Genomic DNA, 14,598 nt, shown 5'->3' with positions numbered 1-14,598 from the left:
AAATACATCTGGGTCTAACGGATGTAACTTAGGAATGTTGGAGTCAAACACAATTTATTTAACCTGAGCAATTTTTGGTCATGTAGATATTTTCTATTCTTGATCTTCAGAAAAATCCTGTTGAGAATAACTGTGTACATAGTGTCATTTTACCTTCATGGAAGTATACCCATAGAAAATAATACTAGCAGCAGAATTACAAAAATGTATAATCTTACAAGAATTGACTAACGGCAAAACAGTTTATAATCTTGAAATTTTTTTAAACAAACAAAATATCTAATTAAAAGTAGTGTTTATGCCCAGTAGAACAGATATATCAGTTTCACATAGTCTTTCACAATACAAATATGGTAAATTGAAATTAGAAATATGAGTACTATAATTTTGTTCTTTTCCAGATTTCTTTGTCATTCTTGATAGTGGATTTATTTTTTATGATATTTAAAATATTTTTCCATTTTATGTAAACATTAGCTGGGGTTTTGTTAATAATTGCAAGGAATCTATAGATCACTTTGGGGAGTATTTCCATCTCAACAGCAGTGAACATACAATACCTTTCCATTTTCAGACCTTCAGTTTCTGTGTACAGCACTTTGTCATTTGCAGTATATTTTAAGTCTTTTAAGTATATTCCAAAATATTTTATACTTTTGATGCTATTGTTAAAAAGGTTTACATTCATCTTACGTTTTGATCACACCTTGCAGTCCCAAGGCAGTGGTCAATTTTTTGGCATTCAGTGGTAAAAGCTGTCATCTGACAGGTACTTACTAGAGGTTTACTAGGGGGTGTTGCATATGCATGAAGGCATGTAAGCTATTTTAAAGGTTGACTTTTTACTCTGAAGGAGATGGGAAGCTATCATTTTGGACAAAGAAGTAAACATCTCACTTTCATTTAAAAATGATGAGTCTCTGCTGTAGTGAAAATAGAATGAGGCAGTGGGAAGAATTAATGAGAGCAGATGGAAAACTATGGCAGTATTTCACAGGAGACAGGGTGATGTGTTCAGTCAGGCAGGCAGTCCTAAAGTGTTAATATTGATGGTACAGTTTGAAAGGAGAGCCGGCCAGATTTAAGATGTGTTGGAATCAAGGGTGACTTCCAAGGTGCTTTCACCTGAGCCACTAGAAGGATGACTGCATTGTCACTGAGCAGGTATGAGGTGAGAAACAGCAAATTTGGGGAACATTGCAAAGGCATTTCCGCTGTTATTTTAAATAACAAGAAAAGTTCCTTCTTAGAATTTGCTATGCAAAATTTTAAGTGATATTTTGAAATGATCATCTGTATTAGTTATGAGAAATTATAATTCTCATGTATGAAAATTATTTTAAACAAAATTTTATTATGTAGTTAATATCTTAACCTTCAATTTCCAAATCAGTAAAAAGCAAAATGTCTCCATAGTAAGGAAATGAGAAAAGGCATTCAATGCATTTGACACAGAACAGGCATATTCTGACCCCTTTTCTTTTTTGCTCTGTACATTTAAGGTCATTGCTTTTTTTTTCTTTAAGGTCTTTCCCTTTTATGGCCTCTTATTTAGTATACAATTCCCTAGAGAATTTACAATAAAAATATCCAAAGATCATCTTTTCTTTTTTCAAAGGGGACAAACTTTAAAAGAAACAGAAAAGACAATGCTTCACAAATAATTATCAAAATTCTGCATAGCGTTCCAAACTCAGGTATAATTTTTATGAATAGCTTGGAAATAGGCTTCCACTCTTTGGACTGCAGCATATACAACATTGACTGAAAAATGAATTTTCAAATAAGGTATGACAAATATAATATGGGGCCAGTATAATATAACTATACAATCAATTATGTTTGTGAGTGTTCAATAAGCACTAACCTTCATGACAAACATTTTGTCAGGTGGTTTTCATTCATTCCTTACCACAAATATAAGAGATAAGAGTTCCCACCACTTTACAATTTAAGTAAAAACAACTAGTGGAGACTACATGGAGCATAATGCATCAGTGAGGTCCACAGCACAGATTTAAAGGTATTTTAAACTCATATGATTGGTTATTAAAATATAGTGCTTTAAAATCAAAAGGGAAACTGCTGTGTGAAAAATTTAGAAAAAAGAAATTTAACATTTCTGGTGAAGAGTGACAATACAGCAGACTAATTTTTCCTTAACTTTTATTTTCTGAGTGTTGTAATATGATTTCAATGAGGACATTTTATGTTAACAACCAGAATAAAGTGCAGATGTAAATTCTGATACTCAAACATTATAAAGAACAATCTAGCCTTGTGAATTATGAACTTAATAAACCTTCTGACAAATCATGGTAAAATCACCTGGGCAGTTTCAAACACAGGCACCAAGGTTTCTCAACTGTTCAAATGTACTTTGATCAAGGTCTAGCCTGCTTCGATTGGCACTGACCCTGTGCTCACCTCTTGGGCTGCAGCTTCTTTAGAGTATTTTGAACTTTAATTCTCCTTATGATACGTTTCACCTTCTGTGCTCACTGTCTATTTCTTTCAGTACTATTATTCTCTTATGTGACTTTCAATGTATTGAACCTGGTCTCTTTGTGCTTCCTTCATTTTAGTCCAAATCATATCAGCTATTGTCCTATTTTGTACCTTTCCATTTACCCACAATAGTATTTTCCTAAGCCTAGATATTTCCTGAATTCTAGAAATAGACTGTGCAATCTGATAAATAGAATAACTGCTAATAACTTGTTTTTTCTGCTAGCTCTGCATCATGGCCTTTAAAATAGTTAGCCCAGCTAACATTGTGAACAAAACAAGTCTGTCCACAGGGCAACCTCTCAAGTTGGGTGGTTTCAACCTGAAATGTGAAAATGTTAGATTAGTCGTATTGTATCAACTATACTCCTGACAATTCCTTTAGGAACATCAAGCTTTTTCTATTTGATAAGGTAGATAAATACATTATAAAATCCCAATGCTATGGTTTATATCTATACGTCCCCCTAAAGCATCATATTCTCAGGGGTGGAGATTTTGAGAGGTGCCAGGATCTGGGTGTGTGACGTTGAATAAGTCCATCGAATGACTTAGCATAGTTCTGGGTGTGCATATTGGGCAGCACCACTCTTGGTGTTGGTGGCAAGAAGTAAGAAGCTGGCAGCCTCTGTGGAATAAAAAAGGAAAAGAGTAAGTAACTGGTGGCTGCTTCTTTTCTGCCATGCAATGAAACTGTTCATCCTCTGCCATGCCCATATTCATTCTGTCCTGCCCAAGAACCAGGCAACTGTGGACTGAAACCACTATAAACTGAGTTAGAATAAACCTTTCTTCCATTACCTCATGGACATCAGATGTTTCTCCCAGTGGCTAGAAAGTAACTAAGACACCCAGGTTTGAAAGAAGTTCTGAAAAACAGCCTAAGGTTCAGCCACCCAGTTAACAATGGATCACAACAGCACTTTCCTCTCTGAGCAAATGTTTGGAAATGACTACAAGACAGTAGTAAATGTTAACCAGGGAATAGTGCTGTCCAGTTCAGCCTGTTAGATAACTCCTTTCTGAATGGTTATGTTGAAACATATGCCTCCCCAGATTTTACCTATTTATTCCTAATTTTCGCTTCCTGAATTCATACATAAATCTAAGTTCTATTCTGCCCAAAAGAACAGCCTTTACATTCTCAAACTACCTTTGAAGTCATCTTTATAACAAGCAAAATAAAATCTTTGCTTAAAACTGAGAAATAATACCTCATTGTAACTTTGTGTCTGCTGTAAGGATGAATAAAATTAAAAATAAGAGACTTATTGGTCCCTGTTGAAAATAGAGATCCACCCTCCTTCTTTTCCTTAAAGCATTTGTTTTAGAAAACTTGTTAACTACTTTGTCTGAATCTTTGATATGTATGCAAATCTTTTAAAAGTCTAAATAAGCACCCTGGAATGTTCCCTCCAGGACCTGTGGGTCTTGTCTTTGAAGTGTAATTGTCAAGGTAGATAGAGTTGCTATCTCTCAGTTTTTCAGGAAGATAGAAGCCTAACTTCAAGTGGAGAGAATTACTCCCAAGTGCAAATCCACTTGCACTCCGAAAAATAGGAGAAATTTACTTTTTTATGTAAAGGTAACTAGCAAACGCAAGTGGCTATACCAATAACAGAGTGATCTAGGATGAGCAGTGATTTCCCCTGGGTCCCTCAAACTTCCTTAGATGAGAACATGTATACAGTGGATCATGTTTTCCTGATGATATGAAGGGAAAGATTTATTTTGGCTTTGACAGTGACTTTAGTAGCTTACTAGTCAGGCACATGACTTTCATGCTTACTGCTTATTTGGTTGAAACCATTTTACATTCTTCTATTTTTATATTTTTTTAAGTGGCCACAGGTTTTGTTTGTAAACAATTGTTTTCCCAACACTGCCACATGGTTTCTTATAGCCTTTATTTAATTGAATGCATATATAATTTGTTTTCACATAAAATGATATAGCCGGAGCTTTTGCTTGTGAGGCAATGCAAAGGGAAAGAAAATATTTGCAGATTTATTTTAGAATTTACATTTATAAACAACTTGATGGCATGTATTGAAACATTCAAAAGGCAATTGCTACTATTGCAAAGTCATTAGTGACTATTTCTTTTTTTTTTTTTTTCCGGGGACCGAACTCACGACCACCTGCTTGCAAGGCAGGTGCTTATGCAGCTGAGCTAAATCCCCAGCCCATTAGTGACTATTTCTGAAAACACACGGAAACTGACCTGGTGAAGAAATATAGAAATGCACGCACACACACACATACACATATATGAATAGGTACATGAAAAATATATATTTCAAATTTGAAATATTTGAATTAACTGGAATATATGAATATGAAATATATATTTCAAATTGTTTCAGGACATTTCTCAAGCCAAGCCAAACCAAAGGAAACCAAAGGAGATAAGACAGCATTTAACTTTTTTTTTTTGTCTTTTTCATTTTTATCAGTACCGGGGATCGAACTCATGTCCGCCTGCTTGCAAGGCAGGTACTTATGCCGCTGAACTAAATCCCTAGCCCCCAGCATTTAATTTTTACACCAGTGAACTGGTGCAGGGTTGATTCTTTCCATGCAACCACCCTGACTCAGGAAGGAGTTTAGTCTACATAGAATTAGAAGTGGGAGGTACAAAGCAAGTGACCAAATGTTACTTTATGTAATTGTTTATATACATTGAATCATATATTGACAGGCAGGCCAGTCTTGAAACAACAGAAACATCTAAGAACCGGAAGAGGAGACTCTTACAGAATGCGTGTACCTAAAGGCATTGCCATAATATAGGAACTGTTCCAGAAAGAGAGCCTTGACTTAATAAGAGTAATTAAGGACATTACCATAATATGGGAATGTTTCAGGAAGTGAGAGCTTTTACTGCAGAAGCATAGGTCAGGCCAAGGTATAGGCAATTGCTCTAACATTATCAGGGTCAACTGAACTTACCAGAGACAGCTGAACAGCAACTTGGTCAGAGTCCTTTAGAAATATCTATAAATTTAGCATCTCATGAATGCACTTCTACATTATATCTGTGCCCCAACAAAATCAGCTTTAAAATGAGTTTATGACTTACATATTCATTCCTATGATGTTAAATTGCCTGATATTTTGTAATAAAACAACACATAACCATTTTATTTGAAAATAACTTGTAATGCACATGATTTGAAGAAAATTTTATTGGGTCAATAATGCATGTAGCATAATTTAAATTCCCAAACCAAGAAAACAAGTGACATGAACTGATTTTAGTAAGACTAAGAAGAGGCTAAAACAGATTATTGCTTAAGGAGCAGCTACCCAACTAGAAGAATGTTTTGAGGTCACAGAGTATCACTTAAGATTTTAACCAATGATTTGGAAGCTTGAATGAATATGCATGGTCTTTGAATAAAACGGTAGAAGTCATTTAATTATTCATCCAATATCTGTACATCAGTCATGCATTCTATGCTGTGATAAATACCGGGAGTTAAATGAGGAAATACATACTGACATTTGCAATAGCGTTACAGTTTTTTGGTCCACTAGAGAAGCAAAAAGTACAAAAAAATAAGAAGAGGCTTTATTGAGGACATGAAAAGGAGCACACAACTATGGTGATTGGATTATCTCCTTTGACTAGATACAGAGGCAGTGGGTGCTGTGCACTAGCAAAAAGAGCTTCGTTATGTTTGTGTTATGCTTAAGTTATATGACCAAAGTACCTATAACACTGTTCTGTGTGTGCCATTATTCTGGGTGACCTAATTGATATGTTAATCAATGCTCCCTATGCAAAGAACTGTAAATTCCTGGGAATCTGACCTCATTGATATGTTAACCATTGCTGCACTCAGCAAAGGACAGATGTTATCTAAAATTGAGTGCTAAAATAAGTTGACAAAGGATTGTTAATTCCAGTGAGACCTCTCTGTCCTCTGCAAAGGGAAACAAAGTTCTTCCTCATTTCTTAGCAGATCAAGGATTTTTCATGTCCTGATCCACACCCATAAACCCTTACTTTGTAAACCATGCTTTCTACAAAAAGTTTGGAAAGTTTTGAGGGAGACACAGAGCTTTTGCAAACTCCAACTGCACTGTGTCACTGTGCCCAGAATAAAATAAAGCAGAGCTGCTTTTTATTTATTTATGTATTGTCTTTCTCCTTTTTATCGGTACTGGGGATCAAACTCGGGACCACCTGCTTGCAGGGCAGGTACTTATGCCCCTGAGCTAAATCCCTGGCCCCAATTTAAAAACATGTCTTGCCCCATTTTTGGACTCGAGGTTGGGGGGATAGGGGCTCGTCTTTGTACTACAAGATGGGTTATATGATCTCTGATTGGAAATGGCACAAGGCTTAGACACTGATGATGTGTGAGGAACTGACTGGAGTTTTCCTTGTATGAAAACAGGAAGGGTAGTTGCAGTTAGGGCTGAAGAAGAAGCAGGAAGTGGTAAGCATTTCCACTTTGACCTTCCTACATGTTAGGCCACTGCCATAATTGTATAGTAATTTATAGTAGGGCAAGAACCCTTCAAGGAAGGCAGGTAATATGTGTATCAGGCAGAGCTGACAGCAAGTGTCAAAGCTCTGAAACAGGAATCATCTTGATGCACCTGAAGCACTGAAACAGGTGCTGAGACTGGAAGGCAGTGAGTTTGAAACACCTTTCTGGGGAAAGGGTAAATGAATTGCTTTCCTTAGCATTTGAAGTCCAGGTCCTTGTTCCTCTCAAGACTGTTACACTTGCTGCAGTCAATTTTCATTCTTTTTGGTATAATTTTACAGATTTTTCTTTCCTTTCAAGTTACTTCACATTTATAGTTTTAGTACTAGGTGACTTATACATAATTTCCTTTTTATTCAATATTTTATTTCATCCTTTTTTCTGGAGTGTTTTTTTATAAATATTGCCAGATATCTATTGTAACAATCTTATTTAAAATGATTTGCTTTTAATATCAATTTTCTCTACCTTTGCATTTTATTTTATGGAATTTTGTTTTGTTTTGTTTTGTTTTGCTTTTTGATAACTGGGAACTGAACTCAAGTCCTTGTGCTTGCCAGGTTGATGCCATGCCACTGAGCTATATCTACACCCCTGGTTATTTTTTTAAAATAACTTTAGTTTGTACTCTGTATTTGTCCTTTTTCTCTGAAAAAAAGAGGCTTCATTAATTTATTTTATAACTCTTACTATTGACAGTTGCACAAATTTGAAACCTTAGGTATCATAAATTCTGCCCTTTTTCATTGCTATTTAGTTGTGAATGTTTGAAAAAAGTTTTATATTGTAATTTTCCCTTTTAAAACCTAAAGTAATTTAGTTTCCAAAGTTTAGAAAACTAAAAACCTACTTTTGCACATTTAAGAATTAATTTATTGCTTCAGTACTTATAGCCTGTTACAGCCTAGTTCTAACCATTGTGCCTCATTTCTGTTCTGTATGTGCCGCTCAGCGCCCTGCTTCCCTTCCTATCTTTCTAGGTTAAGTTTCAATTTCCTGAGAAAGCTGTAAAAGCCTTAGGTATCAATTTCCTGTAACCCCCTCCCTTACCCCTCATCCGGGTATCTGTAATAAAATGTGCTGTTCTTTAAGAAATGCTTAACTTCAAGGAAATTACAGGAAGTTCTGTAAAGCCTAGATGCTACCTAACTGTGTCAGTGATTACAACATTCCTGTGGTTTTCAGCTTTAAAAGCCTAATTCCCCAGCTGTGAGGCATGCAGTCTCCAAATTGGCTCCTGGAGATTACATTGCCAGGCCTGGCCTAAAATAAAGCCTTTGTTACCCAAATTTTAATTTCTTGCTTCCTTGGTTTTATTCTGGGGTCTGAGCTATCACATTTGGGGGCTTGTCCAGCATGGGGGCAAGACCCCAGACTCATTTCTGAACATTTGAAAGTAAGTACTCTGGAGGGTTTGTTTGGGCCGCAGTCAGTTTGTACTCCTAGGGAGTAGATGCCCTCAATTTGGGAAGCGGGGACCTCCCGAGGACAGAGTCAATTGGTTTTTTGGGACAAATCTTGTCCGTTTGTATAGTTTTTGGGACGAACTTCGTCCATTTGTGACTTTGCCCCGGGTGGGGGGAGGGGACCGCTCCATTGATTAATTTGTTAATTCCTCTAGATCCCAAAATTTGACCAATTTTTGAGCAAAAGCCATTTTGCTGCAGTTTATCTTCCTGATAGACAGCCTTGTATGTCTATTTTGTGTGTCCATTTGGTCTAATTGTTCTCCTTTTGGTTACCCCAAATCTAACAGAACATTCTTTCCTAGGAACCCTTTCTACAAGCCCAAAATGGACAAAGGAATTTAGATATTTATGTTCGGTGATTTTCTACTTTAGAATTGTCTGCCTGTTTGAATTTGTTACTAACTTAGGGACTTGCTGCCCATTTCTGTTGCAGGATCTATATGGCTTATTAGACTCAAGGTTCATAATGAAAAAATTATTTCCTTTAGCTCACCAAACTGTGCATGAAGGAACCTTTGTTTGTGTCTTTAATGTTGTGGCACCTTGCTTAATGTTTTAGTCCTCAATTGATTACTTGCAACCTTGGCATGCTTTTAAAAAAAAAAGAGTATTTTCTTTCTGGTTAAAATGTAAACATATGTGCACATATATATGTATATTTATGGTTTTTAAGAATCATATCAACTTTACCAAGTAAAAACCAGGTCATACTATATTTAAGCCAGTTAAAAGGTTACAGTGGTTTTTTTTTTAAATACAACATTTTAATGTGGTAAAAATACATAAAATAATTAAATATGTTTTAGACTATTAAAAGGTGACTTGAAGGGTTTTGTTGAGAGTTTTAATGTTGTCTGAGAAGTTAGAGGAATGGTAATTGACTGGTAATAGTAGGAAAAAGAGGGACAAAGAAAGTGGTTTTGTCTTCAAGTAAAAATGTCTGGCTGTGCTAGAAGGTGAGAGAAGATAAAAGCTCAACTTGAGGGCATATTGTAAGTTGAAGAAAGCTCGAGAGGATGTGAATTTCATTTGTCTTGATTTATAGTACTACAAATAACAGGTTTGACAAGAAGTAAATGCGTTCAGAATTTGACAGTATTAGATCAGTTTTGGTAGATTTATTCATAAGATTGGTAAACCTTTGCTGCAAAATGTTTCCATTAAAATGAGATGATACTCCAAAAGGGGGAGGGCAGACCGAAGCCTTTTTTGTTAAGTATGTAGTTTCAGTAAAATGATGTCCTGCCACGTGGCACCCCTGGGACAAAAAGTGGTGCCATCCAGATGAAACCTGCTCTCTGATCTGGAATGCTAGAACCATGTTTTCCTTTTGTCCCACCCTGATTGGACAACCAGAGGTAAGGAGGTTTCCCGAGTATCGCCAGTTGTTCTCTTTGCAACTCTGTCAGCCCCACATGTTAGACAAAAATTGCAAAGGTTTGAGAGATTTGAGAAAATGCCCCTCAGCCAGTTAATAGAGATAGCACAAAAGGTCTTTGAGAACTGAGAGAATTTACAAGAAGCTACCAAAAAGAAGATAACCAAGGTTAACATGAATTGCTAATGAATTGCTCTATGGAAAAAAAGAAAAAAAAAAAAAAAACAAGTATGAGAGTTTCTGGGGGCGGTTGGATACTGTAGGCTATAGATTCTAAATTTTCCTGAAAAGCTCGCCCCCTATACTACTCCTGTAAGGGAGAAACTCAAAGTTCACTGAACTGGACTGATAAATCTGATAAATGTGAATGGGCCTTCCAGCAGCTCAAGTGGGCCTTGACAGATGCCCTAGCCCTGGGACTCCCTGACGTTACCAAGCCATTCACCTTGTTTATAAATTCACCTTGTTCAGGGGCATTGCCAAAGGAGTCCTAACCCAGGACACTGGCCCTTGGAAGAGGCCTATAGCCCACCTCTCCAAAAGACTTGATCCAGTGACAGGAGAATGGCCTTCCTGCTTGAGAATCCTAGCTGCTGTGGCAATGTTACTTAAAGACACTAAAAAACTTACTTATGGACAGAAGATTTCGGTGGTGATCTCCCACAGTTAAGAGACTCTTATCAAAACCCCTCCCCAAAAATGGCTTTTGAACTCTAGAATTTCACACTATCAGGCCCTGCTCCCTGACCCAGAGTCTGTAGTTTTCAAGACTTTTTCAGCTTTAAACCCAGCCACCCTTATGCCTTACGATGACCCAGAGTAACAAAGGACACCTCTCCATGAGTGTGCTGACATCCTTGAACTGCAGCAGAACCTACAGGCTGATCTTACTGACCAGCCTTTGGGTAATGCCGACAACTATTTCACTGATGGAAGCAGCTTCATCCAGAAAGACAAACGAGTGGCTGAGGCAGCAGTGACCACCGAAAAGGAGGTACTCTGGGTTAAGTGGTTAGAGCCTGGCACCTCTACCCAAAAGGTAGAGCTCATGGCTTTGACTGAGGTGCTAAAACTAGCCATAGGAAAGAGGGCAAACATCTACAATGACTGTAGATATGCTTTTGCTACTGTACATGTACATGGAGCCATTTATCAGGAGCAAGGTCTCTTAACCTCGGCCAGGACTAAGATAAAAAGTACTCCACAGATCCTAGAATTGCTGGCATCAGTCTGGCTGCCTCAGCAGGTTGCTGTTATTTACCCTAGGAAACAATTTGGCAGATCAGCCCACTCGAAAAATAGCCACTACATCAGAGGGGCCAACCAAGGAGGTAACTGTTCTGATGTTGGTTCCTCCCACTTTATCAGAACCAGTCTACGTAGAGAAGGACCTGCAGTTAGCATTTCAACCTGGAGTGAAGTCCCCCACCCCAGGGAGCTGGTACCGGTTACCTGATAAACGAGTATTGTTATTGGAGGCACTAGGACAGGAGCTGTTACACTGGGCTCACCAAACTACCCATGTAGGGGGGAATAAACTTGCTGAATTGTTCAGAACTCGGTCTTTTGTTACAAAATTCTGCAAACTGACCGCCTCTTTGAGCTCCAGATGCCCACAGTGCTTGTTAGTCAACTCAACCAAGGGCTCTAGGCTGGAGACCACCTGACATCGAGGAATTATTCCAGGAGAACAATGGGAAGTAGACTTCACAGACATGGTAAAGCCTGGTTTACAGGGGCACCACTATATCTTGGTATTAGTAGACACCTTTACTGGCTGGGTAGAGGCTTTCCTTACTAAGTCCGAGTCAGCCTTAGTGGTAGTTAAAAAGCTATTGCATGAGATCATACCTCGATTTGGCCTCCCACTATCAATGGGGTCTGATAATGGCCTGGCTTTCATAGCCCAAGTCACGCAAAAGTTAGCCCAGGCATTAAAGATTAATTGGAAAACTCCCACTGTGCCTATCAGCCACAAAGCTCAGTGCAAGTAGAATGTATGAACCAAACTCTCAAGGACATTTTAGCAAAGCTGTCTTTAGAAACTGGCGATAATTGGGTGAGCCTTCTTCCTTTTGCCCTGTTAAGTGCTAGATGTATCCCATATGTTTCTGGAATTTCCCCCCTTTGAAACCATGTTTGGGAGGCCCCTCACCGTTGGTTCCAAGATTGTCAGAAGATAAACTAGCTGAAATAACTAATCAAGATCTCATTAAGTCCCTGCAGATGCGCCAACCCGTGTTGACTTCAATCCACCAGCTATTTGGACAAAAACACCGGATCTACCTTCAGAGATGCCTCTCAAGGCACCGATCAAGCCGGGTACTCCAGGCTTGGTGCAACGCCATCACCGCAACTCCCTTGAACCCCGCTGGGAAGGACCTTTCACCGTGGTGCTCAGCACTCCCACCGCTATCAAGGTAACAGGAGACTGCGTGGATTCACCATACCCACGTCAAACCACTGGAAGCAACAGACAGCAAGGAGTGTTCATAATGGACTGTACAGCAGACTGGTAATCCTTAGAGATAAAATTGACTAAAGCATAGTTAGATTATGCCAGGCATGAACTGTTTTAGCTTGCCTGCTTTGATTTTAATAACATTGATGCCAACCTTGCATGGTAGCTTTGGTCCCCCTGTAAGGAAAGAACAATTGTTAAGATCTTTGTATGGGAACCCCTGTGATTGCAGAGGGGTCTATATTACTAAAGGTAAAGACACCAATTGGAGGGGGGGAATTATACATACAGTAGGAAACAAGGATCGAGATCCTTCCCACAGAAATGATAAATTGTATACATACAGTTTTCGGACAGATTGTGGGGACAAGTTAGCATTCCTTGTTGCTATACTCTCAGTTACAGGGAGTTTGACTCAAAGGTGGATGTGTATGTTAAAGCCCCACGTGATACCTAACAAAGGCAGCCAGTCAGGGCCATGCCCTCAGAATTGTTCTTAGTATTCAGAAATGCACTCCTCCTGCTATGACTCTGTACAAGAATGTATAGGCATAGATAGCAAAGCTTACTTCACTGCTGAGCTTATGAGGACAAGGGCTGGAAGTGTTGGAAGTGATTGGCCCACCAATCCAACAGTAATAGGAAGTTCAAAGTATGCTCAAGCCTCATGTCTTGGCACAGTTGGTAAATCAGTGTGCTGGAGCAGGGTGGCTCCTATACATGTGTCTGATGGGGGTGGCCCACAAGATAAGATCAGATAACTCATGGTTGAGTAATGAGTCAAGCAGCTAATAAAAATAATGTTTCCCCAGATACATTATCACCCCTTGATGCTGCCTAAATTGTGGGGAGTTGATCTGGATGCTCAAACTTCTGATATTCTAGAGGCCACTCATAAAGCCTTAAATGCTTCCAACCCAACTTTGGCTGGAGATTGCTGGTTATGCATGGTACAGGGCTCCCCCATCCCCCTTGTGATCCCCACCAATGTTTCTCTGACTACACTGGAGGAACAAGATTACTTAAATTGTAGTGCTGGTCCCCCCTATAGAATACAACCAGTAGGCTTGAAGGACTCTGTTTGTCTCCAAGGAAGTTTTCATAACGATACCTCCGACATTGACGTGGAATTCTTGCATTTACTAATTGTAGTTCCATAGTTAACCTGACTACCTCCCTTTATCCCGCCAAAAGGCAAGTATTTATTTGTGGAGGAAATATGGCCTATATTTTCCTCCCAACTAACTGGACAGGGATATGTGTAACAGCAGTCCTATTTCCTGATATTGAGATCCTACCCAGGGATGAGCCTGTCCCCATTCCTCATTTAGATTACATCACAGGCCAATCAAAGAGGGCAGTTCAATTTATTCCTTTATTGGTAGGCCTAGGAATATCAGGAGTCTTAGGTGTGGGGACAGCAGGAGTAGGGGTTTCCAACTGTCCAACCTTCCAACCATATCGTTAGTGCTGTGCAGGCGTTATCTAGTACCATTCAGGTCATTCAAGACCAAATAGACTCGTTGGCTGAAGTAGTTCTCCAAAACAGAAGGGGACTAGACCTCCTAACGGCAGAACAAGGAGGGATCTGTGCAACATTGCAGGAACAATGCTGCTTTTATGTAAATAAATCTGGCATTGTCTGAGATAAAATCAAGAGACTACAGGAAGACCTAGTTAAAAGGAGGAAAGAGCTATTTGAAAGCCCTTTATGGAGTGTCTGGAATCGAATCCTTCCCTATCTCCTGCCCTTTCTTGGACCATTGTTAGGGGTACTGCTTCTGGTCACCATAGGTCCTTGTATACTCAATAGAACAACTACATATGTCAGACAACAAATGCAAAGCAAAATTGATGATGTTATGCCAGCACGCCTACAAGCCCGTACCTCAAAACCCTTAAAAATTAGGTCAAAGATTTGACCTCAGTCACAACATCAGAGGGGAATGTTATAGCCTAGTTCTAATCATTGCACCTCATTTCAGTTCCGTATGTGCCGCTCAGCCCCCCCCCACCATCTTTCTGGGTTAAGTTTCAATTTCCTGAGAAAGCTGTAAAAACATTAGGTATCAGTTTCCTGTAACCCCCTCCCCTACCCCTCATCCAGCTATCTGCTGTTCTTTAAGAAATGCTTAACTTCAGGGAAATTACAAGAAGTTCTGTAAAGCCCAGATGCTCTAACTGTGTCAGTGATTACAACATTCCTGTGGTTTTCAGCTTTAAAAGCCTAATTCCCCAGCTGTGAGGCGTGCAGTCTCCAAATTGCTTCCTGGAGATTGC

The 14,598-nt window shown here is 38.9% G+C and overlaps 1 pseudogene; it reads left to right on the top strand.

Moving 5' to 3' along the window:
- Positions 1 to 12,151: 12,151 nt before the first annotated feature.
- On the top strand, positions 12,152 to 14,240 carry LOC134476311 (syncytin-B-like; annotated as a pseudogene).
- The last annotated feature ends 358 nt before the right edge of the window (positions 14,241 to 14,598 follow it).

The sequence above is a fragment of the Cavia porcellus genome, unplaced genomic scaffold (genome assembly GCF_034190915.1).
Source record: "Cavia porcellus strain 051 isolate PalLab524CR breed Dunkin Hartley unplaced genomic scaffold, mCavPor4.1 scaffold_6, whole genome shotgun sequence".
NCBI classification, from domain to species: Eukaryota; Metazoa; Chordata; class Mammalia; order Rodentia; family Caviidae; genus Cavia; species Cavia porcellus.
The sequence above is the reverse complement of the archived record's forward strand: the minus strand, read 5'-3'. Positions and strand labels throughout refer to the sequence as shown.